This window comes from Eucalyptus grandis, chromosome 4 (genome assembly GCF_016545825.1).
Source record: "Eucalyptus grandis isolate ANBG69807.140 chromosome 4, ASM1654582v1, whole genome shotgun sequence".
Lineage (NCBI taxonomy): Eukaryota > Viridiplantae > Streptophyta > Magnoliopsida > Myrtales > Myrtaceae > Eucalyptus > Eucalyptus grandis.
In genome coordinates, this window is record NC_052615.1 from 38,268,135 (window position 1) to 38,275,806 (window position 7,672).

Sequence of the window (7,672 nt, forward strand, 5' to 3'; positions counted from 1 at the left end):
CCCAAACACAAGCATGGAAGAAAGAATATAGTGACATTTTGCCACTGTTGGCCCTTGCAACTTCTTTCTTATCATAAGAAAAAGAAAAATATCACTCCTCCGAAAGAAATAGCTTGTCTTTTTGTAGCTCAAACGGAAGCATGGAGCCAACAGTTCTTCAACTTTAGCAAAATTTTGGAGTCATCAATAATCTTTGTCTGCTATTTGCTAATAGCAGCTGTCAATGCACTTCCATGGTGGAGCAGTGTTTAACAGGCAATACACGTTGGCCTCCTACTAGTCAAGATAACCATGAGCATCGTATTCACAACTAGAACAGTGCAAACTCTATCTAATCCACGGCTGAAACCTGGTATATCTACCACAAACTCAGCCTTGCCGAGTTCCTTTTAACCTCTGATGTCAATTACATGAATATTAGCAGCACCAGTTTATCCTCCAATATAAATTCTCAGTAAAGTACTGTCTTTCCATGAAACTCCTGATACAAAGACTGTTTGCACAGAAATTACATAAGGTAGTAACTTTATTTTAGAATGGTGAAGTTATGCTGCTGAAGCCAAGCTCCAGAATGTTTTCTAGTACAGTGATCAGCGGGCCACATGATGCCTAAAAGAATTCTACAAGGCATCAGCAACTGGCAATAATGTTGGGAACCCACAAGAAGTCGGTCTAGAGGGCCTTGACTCGGCAGTAAAATGACAACAAGTGAAGCTATCACCATGTCAGTTGTCAAAACTATCCATATGTATCATCATTCTACAAGCACATTACACGGCCGCCTCCTACTCCTCTGCTTCTTATCCACATCAAATTGCTGCATGGCAAAAAGAGTACAGATGGTTAACATGTGAGGCGATATTATGATATGATTCCCTATTCTATCTCATCACCAGGAATAGAATGCAAATGCAACGTTTCAAAACCTCTCCTGACATTAATGCTGTTGTCCATCTATTTGCTTTTTATCTAATCAATAATCAGAGACTTGTCATTGTCAATTCATTTTCTATTTGCTCACATGAAAGATAAAAGGAGCTTGTATCTAAGAAATGACAATCACACTAAGCTTAAAAACATGAGTTACTTTTACAACTACTAGAACATATGTAGTTAGAGGAACTTCACCTGTTGGCACAGAAAATGAGGAACCCGAATTCTCTTGGAACCATCAGCCAGACGTTTAAAGGGCAAATGGTTTTCCACAGGAATAGAATCATTGTTGACCTACGAGTAGATGCAATACAAATGTTAATGCTTTTCTCAAACCATTGAATTTTTTAGATTAATCAATGCATTTAATATATAAATAAATCTGAAGTTACTCTGAGAAGGGCAAAGAAAAGTCGGGGAAAAGAGCAAGGTATAACCTATCATATATGAGATTCTAAGGACAAGGATCTCAAAAAGAAAGTGTGGCGTGCAGACTTTAGCACCAATAGAATATCACATCAAGTTTCAGCAAGGATAACATTGTCTGTGACTCTGTGAAGTAGGTTTGTTCAGCAAATTCAAGTTTTAAAGCGCCTGATGATTTAATCAACATCCCAAGCATGTATAGGCTAGAGAAGCATATTGACAGAAAGCACAAATTAATGTTAACACTATATTCTGATTAGATTCAGACCATACCTGGTTTTGAATAACCTCTATTAACAATTCTTCACAACCTGATGCATATACATTCTCTAAACTGGGGCACTGAATTAACAATCGATCTGAGAATGCAAAGAAATTTACAGTTAGATTAAGATGCAAATTAGGAAAGCATGCGAGATGCATCAAGGTCCCTACAACCGAAGTAAGCACTCGATTAAGACCAACACATTGTTTAAAACATACCAGGGAGCAAATTTTTACAGGCATTGAGATTCAGGTCATTCAACTCTGGGCAGTTCAAATACAGGGCCTGCATTTCAATCAACAAAATAAGAACGCAAGGAACCCATGGTAACAGAATGCAATATGCACATCCAAGGATCTGGGAGTCTCACATCTAAGCCACTACAACCCCACAAGCTGAGTTTTTTTCAATTTGCTGTGCTTAATAATAAGCTTCTGGTGTATGAGGTGAAGATTGCTCTTGGGCCTTTTCTCCATCCCCTGGTTGATGGCTTCATCAGAGATGAGGCTTTCGTCATTAGCATCACATATGGTCATTCCACAGTCCATAAGTTCAAGAAGAGGCAGCTGAGCTGTGGCAAACTGAATTCCACCTGAAATAAAAACATTTAGTCAACAAAATGAAATGCAAGAATTGATTTGAATATATTTATGTTCAGCTTCAGAAACAATGAACAAAGAGTGCTAACTGAAAGGAAATGCCATTTATTTAGAGAGTAGTCCAGGAAGTTACTTGAAGTGATGTTAGGACAAAGGGCAAGCAGGAGTCTTGATAATGTTTCAGGAAACTCATTGCATATCATCCCAATGCCACTGTCACTAATGCTTGACCTGCAAGTAACAATAAATTCATGTTTAGAAAAGTAGTCCAATTATTGGGGCTGATGATTAATTATATTCCTTCGCATTTTAAGCTTCTACGGACATTGCCAATGCCATCTTATCTGTTACACTAATTGAAAACAAATGTGTTTATATTATGTATAAGAACTTTGGCAAAAAACAGAAACGTGAATTGACATGATGAAGCTGAATTTTCTATACCACTGAAAGCTCATAAATCAAACATAGGAAATCAGACCAGAACATACCCACTGAGATCAAGCAATTCTAAATCCGAAAAGCTTGAAGTAATAGCAGCAACCGAAGCATCAGTGATTTCTGATCCAAGCACGAGTGAGAGCATCCGCAAACCCCTGTACAATGATTAAATTAAGCAGTGGTCACCAAAGCTGTATCTAATTAACGATGCATCAATGCTCTCATGGGGAATTTTAGTCTTTAGTATCTAGGAAGTGAACTTAGTAGGATCTATATAATCGCTAGACAGCTAAATGTGTGGAACATGGGCTTATAACTCTCTTAAGCTTAAAGAAGGAAAGAAATGCCTGTTTGAAGCTGTTATCAGTGCAACATGCATGACCAAGTTACTGAACAGACCTTAAATCTGAAGCCGTAAGAGCTAGTACGACAGCATGGGAAAGCCGAAGTGATGCAATGTGAATATTTTGTAACCATGGACAACTCCTTCCCAGACCATCAACCATGGCAATCAAATCTGTACAATCATTTCCATTGCGAGAGAATTCCAAGGAGATTTCTTTAAGTTGGGGCAGTTTAAAACCTATAGGGATGTGAAAATTAGTCAGCATCATTTGTCACATCTATCAAAGAAGGAAGAATAAATATGCATCATACATAGAAGATATCCTAGAACATGAAAAAGCGAAGGATGCAATCACCATTTTTGAGAGGGAGTAAAGATCAGCAAGCCAGAGCGTAGAAAGACTCGATGAGCTGAGAACCAAACCCCAAGGTTAGAGCAACCTTCCATTTTTAGACTGGTTAGGCATCGTTTGTCAGCAACAAAACGACCCAATTCATCTCTGCAGAAGTTTGCATAAGTTAATATTATCAATGAAGAATCCAAGCTTTATAGAACTAAACATTTTTCTGCACATGTGAATAAGAAAATGGAGATCAAACTGCTTAGGTATCACTAACAACCATTAAACAGATTAAGGTAATTTCCTTGCTGAAACAAACAAGACACTAATTAAGCCGCAAAATGGATATTTACTTGCAAAACTAAGATGTTAAAAGCATGAGCAACCGAGAGTAAAATCTGAATGCGTTGATCTCCTAAATAGTTGGTTCAAAAGCAGCACAAAACTAACAGCTTTCCTCTCCTAGTTCTCATTGCTAGGATAGGACGAAATGATGATGCACACACCACAATTGGAAGAGCCATCACAATTTTTAGTGGCATTCGTAGATCATGGAGACGCAAACAACTTCGTAAATCACAGACAGGTCACCAAAACCTTTACAACCAGAGCAGACTCTGCTAAAGTCTATTCATTTCGAACACATGTTGCTTGCAAATTACTTGTGCTAGCACTTCAAATAGTTTTCTCAAGGAACATTATACTGGTTGAAAGTGATGTCCATTTGCAATCATTAATTGAACAGTAATGCAGGGATCTTAGGTTCTCCACCCCAGAAATGCCTCGATACGTATAGAATCAAGATCCAAACAAATCTCATATGAAAGATCTAACACGCAAAGGGGTAACAGAAAATTTACCCTGTGATCCGGTTGACAGCATTAGAGGATGTTGAGATCTCCATAGACTCAAATTAGGGCATGAGAAGGCAATGCAAGCCAGCATCGTCGCATCTACATCACTGCAAAAGCCAACCAACAAAACAAGAACCGAATCAGAGTCATAAACCCAGAAAAGTTTGACAAAGCTCAAGCACATGATCTCAAACCGGAATTAATTGTGAGATCCAATCAGGATGCACACAAATGATCCACAAGTTCTAGTCTTTACTTGAAGGGTTAATGTACGAATCCTGGAACTCCCAAATTCATGAAAGTCTGTCCATAACTGCTGGTCAGGCAGCATTTCCACACTCGTAGCAAGCATTTCTTTTTGTTAATTTTAACTTCAATTTAGATTGATCAAACAGTTCAGTTGCAGTGGTCAGCTTGTATATCAACTTCGGTCCTAATTGATAACGCCCGGATGAATCCTGTCTCTGTCGTTTTTTTAAAGATCAGTGCATCAACATCAACCGATCCGATCCACCTCGTGAAAAACTCCTAGATCCGAATCGCACACTCCGAATCCATGACTGTGTCCTAACCTTTCCATCCTGAGAGACAGCCTAACGAGCTCAGGGCACTTGTTCAACACCGATCCGACGAAACAGAGCTGAGCTCGCGGAACCCTGAGCTTCAGATCCTCGGCAGCCCTCCACACCCTCCTCGAGGTGTCCCGCCACCCCTTGCACACCTTCGCAGCCGCGAGCAGCTCCGCCGGCGGCAGCCTCCTCATGACCTCCCACAAGCACCTCACAGGCAACCCGCCGGCGTCCGCATCCCCGTCCACCAAATCCTGATCCCGCTCGTCGAGATCCGGCTCGACCTCGTCGAAGTCCTCCCCCTCGTCGGCGCGGACGTCGAGGTCGTCGAAGAGCGCGCGGCGGAGGTGGGAGATCGGGTGCCGCGGGAGGAAGGGCGGCGGCTGGGGAGGCCGGGCGGCGGAGGAGGAGGAGGAGAACGAGGGCCGGACGAGGGCGGACGCGGACGCCGCCGTAGAGGAGGCGGCCGCAGCAGAGGCGCTGACCGGCGTGGACGACGCGGCTGCGGCGGCGGCGGCGGTGGAGGAGGAGTCGCAGGAGTGGCCCTTCTTCAGGAGGCCGCAGCGGCCGCAGTTGTAGCTGCCCCGCTTCTTGCCGCGCTTGGCGTCGTCGGAGGAGGAGGAGGGCGAGGGGGCGGCGGCGGCGGAGGACGGGAGTCGGAGGGCGGGAGGTGGGGCTGGTGGAGGCGGCGGTGCATGGCGGCGGCGGCGGCGGAGGAGCGGAGGCTAGAGAGAGAAAGGAGGGATAGAGAGCTAGAGAGAGAGAGAGAGTGAGAGAACGCGGTGGTGGTGGGGAATAAAAAGAGCTGAGGGATGGCGCGAGACGGGACGCGGGTTCGCGCCTTCGAGTTTCGAAGATTACTTGTCGAAATTAAAAATAGAAAATGAAATTAAAGATTAAATAAATAAAATAGTCTTTTTTTCGTCGCGAGGAGCGTTGCATGCGGGCGGGGGACTGGGGAGCGTCGGGGACGTGGGGGAAATTACGGAAATGGGCACGCGCGCGGCGGGTTCCTGAAATTTTTTGAAAAGGTAGGGAAAAACGTGCGTTCTTTCGTTGTCTGAAAAAGGCACGGCCATAAAGAGGATAACGATATTTTCGCCCCTCTAGGACGGAATTCACCTACCCCAATCATTTAATTGCAATTTAGAGTGATGATCCTGAGGATTCTTACTTACCATAATTAAAAAATTTACATTCTTAATTTTTGTTTATGGTAGGTTTCCGTGTACATTTATTGTTAGATATTACTTTCATAAAAGTTCGTGTTGCCAAAAACTTAGGTTTATAATCATTATCATACATTTATTTCGATTTTTGGTTACATCAAAATCTCAAATTATGCCCATTATAAAATATCTACACTCAATTACAATTCCATCCAAAATCACTGCTTAAAAAGCTATCATGGATCCAATATGACACTTTTGAGGACAAGTGGCTTTCATGGTGCCACTAACACCACATTGGAAAATTATAAAAAATAAAATAAAACTGAAAAAGAAAAGTTTGCATTATTCATCGTCTTCTCCATGAGAAAGAACAACACTTTTTGTCCCAAAATGAAGCTTCAAAAGGCTGAGCTTGAGCGACCGCCATGGCCTCTCTAGCTTAGACCTTGACTTGTCTGACCTCAACCTTCAAAGCTCGTAGGTGATCACAAGTTATCATGGCCAAGCTTTGAGTTCGAGCGGCCATGACAGCTGCATGCTTTGAAGCTCGTTGAGGATTTTGGCCAAGCGATTGAAGATGATGAATGCAATGACCAATACTTTGCGCTGCATCGGAAAAGATAATGAACAAGTGCAATTTTTTTTTTTCTTTTTATTTTTTTCTAGTGTGGCACTCGTGGCATTCATGTGGTGCCACATAAAGGCCACTTGTCCTAAAGTGCCACGTTGAATCCATGTCAGCTTTTTAACAATGATTATGGACACAACTATAAGTTTGTAATGAAGTAAATGTGCATAATTGACATAGTTAGGGTTTTTAATGTCGAAAAAAATATATATGGGATAAATGTATCGCGGTCAATATAATTTGAGATTTTTGATGATTTTTTCTCATTTTATTTTATATACATGTACATGTACATATAACGGCCGATCACATGAACAGAAAAAAAAAAAAAAAAAAAAAAAAAAAAAACTTCTTTGAAGATTTTCTAGAATAAAATCATAGGACATTCTTAAGGTGAAATATCATTAGTATGATTGAAAAAATGAATATCATACATGAACTATTTATGCAAAAATATCAATATGCTTCATTGTACGTAATATTGTTAGTGTATTCCTAAAATCTGTCTAACATCTCATATACTTCATGTAAAAAGTATCTTGCCAATAAAGAAAAAAGATTAAAAAAAATAGATAAGTTGTTATAAAATCAATGATGAACAAGAGAATTATCAATTTTTTATTATATGAAATAATGTCTCTTTTCCTTACTATTGGCAATATAACATTACTCAAATGATGTAAAACATTATAGAATGTCTAAGAATGCACTTTTACTTTAATATACTATAAAACCAAGGGAAAATTTCAATTAAGGGCTTTGAAATGGAACGTTTTCTCAAAAAAAAGGGTCTAAAGTAGACATTGTATTAAATAAAGGGCCCCGAGTGATCGATTTGGTCTCGAATAAGGGTTTCAACTTTAAAGCCAGTCAAATTTTATTTGTAGTTAGGGGTATTTTCGTCTAAAGATTTTTTTTTTTTTTTCCTTTTTGTTTATATTTTCTTTCTTTCTTCATCTTGTTCACCTCCTTCTTGACAAATGCATCAGACTCCTCACGCACAAGCTTGCACAAGTGCAAAACAATTTGAACAATTTAGGAAAAGAAAAAAACGAAAAGATATTCAAGAAGATATGCAGTTTTACAAAACTGCAAATTG

The 7,672-nt window shown here is 40.4% G+C and overlaps 1 pseudogene; it reads right to left on the reverse strand.

Moving 5' to 3' along the window:
* Positions 1-357: 357 nt before the first annotated feature.
* Positions 358-5,447, reverse strand: LOC120292667 (annotated as a pseudogene).
* Positions 5,448-7,672: the final 2,225 nt, after the last annotated feature.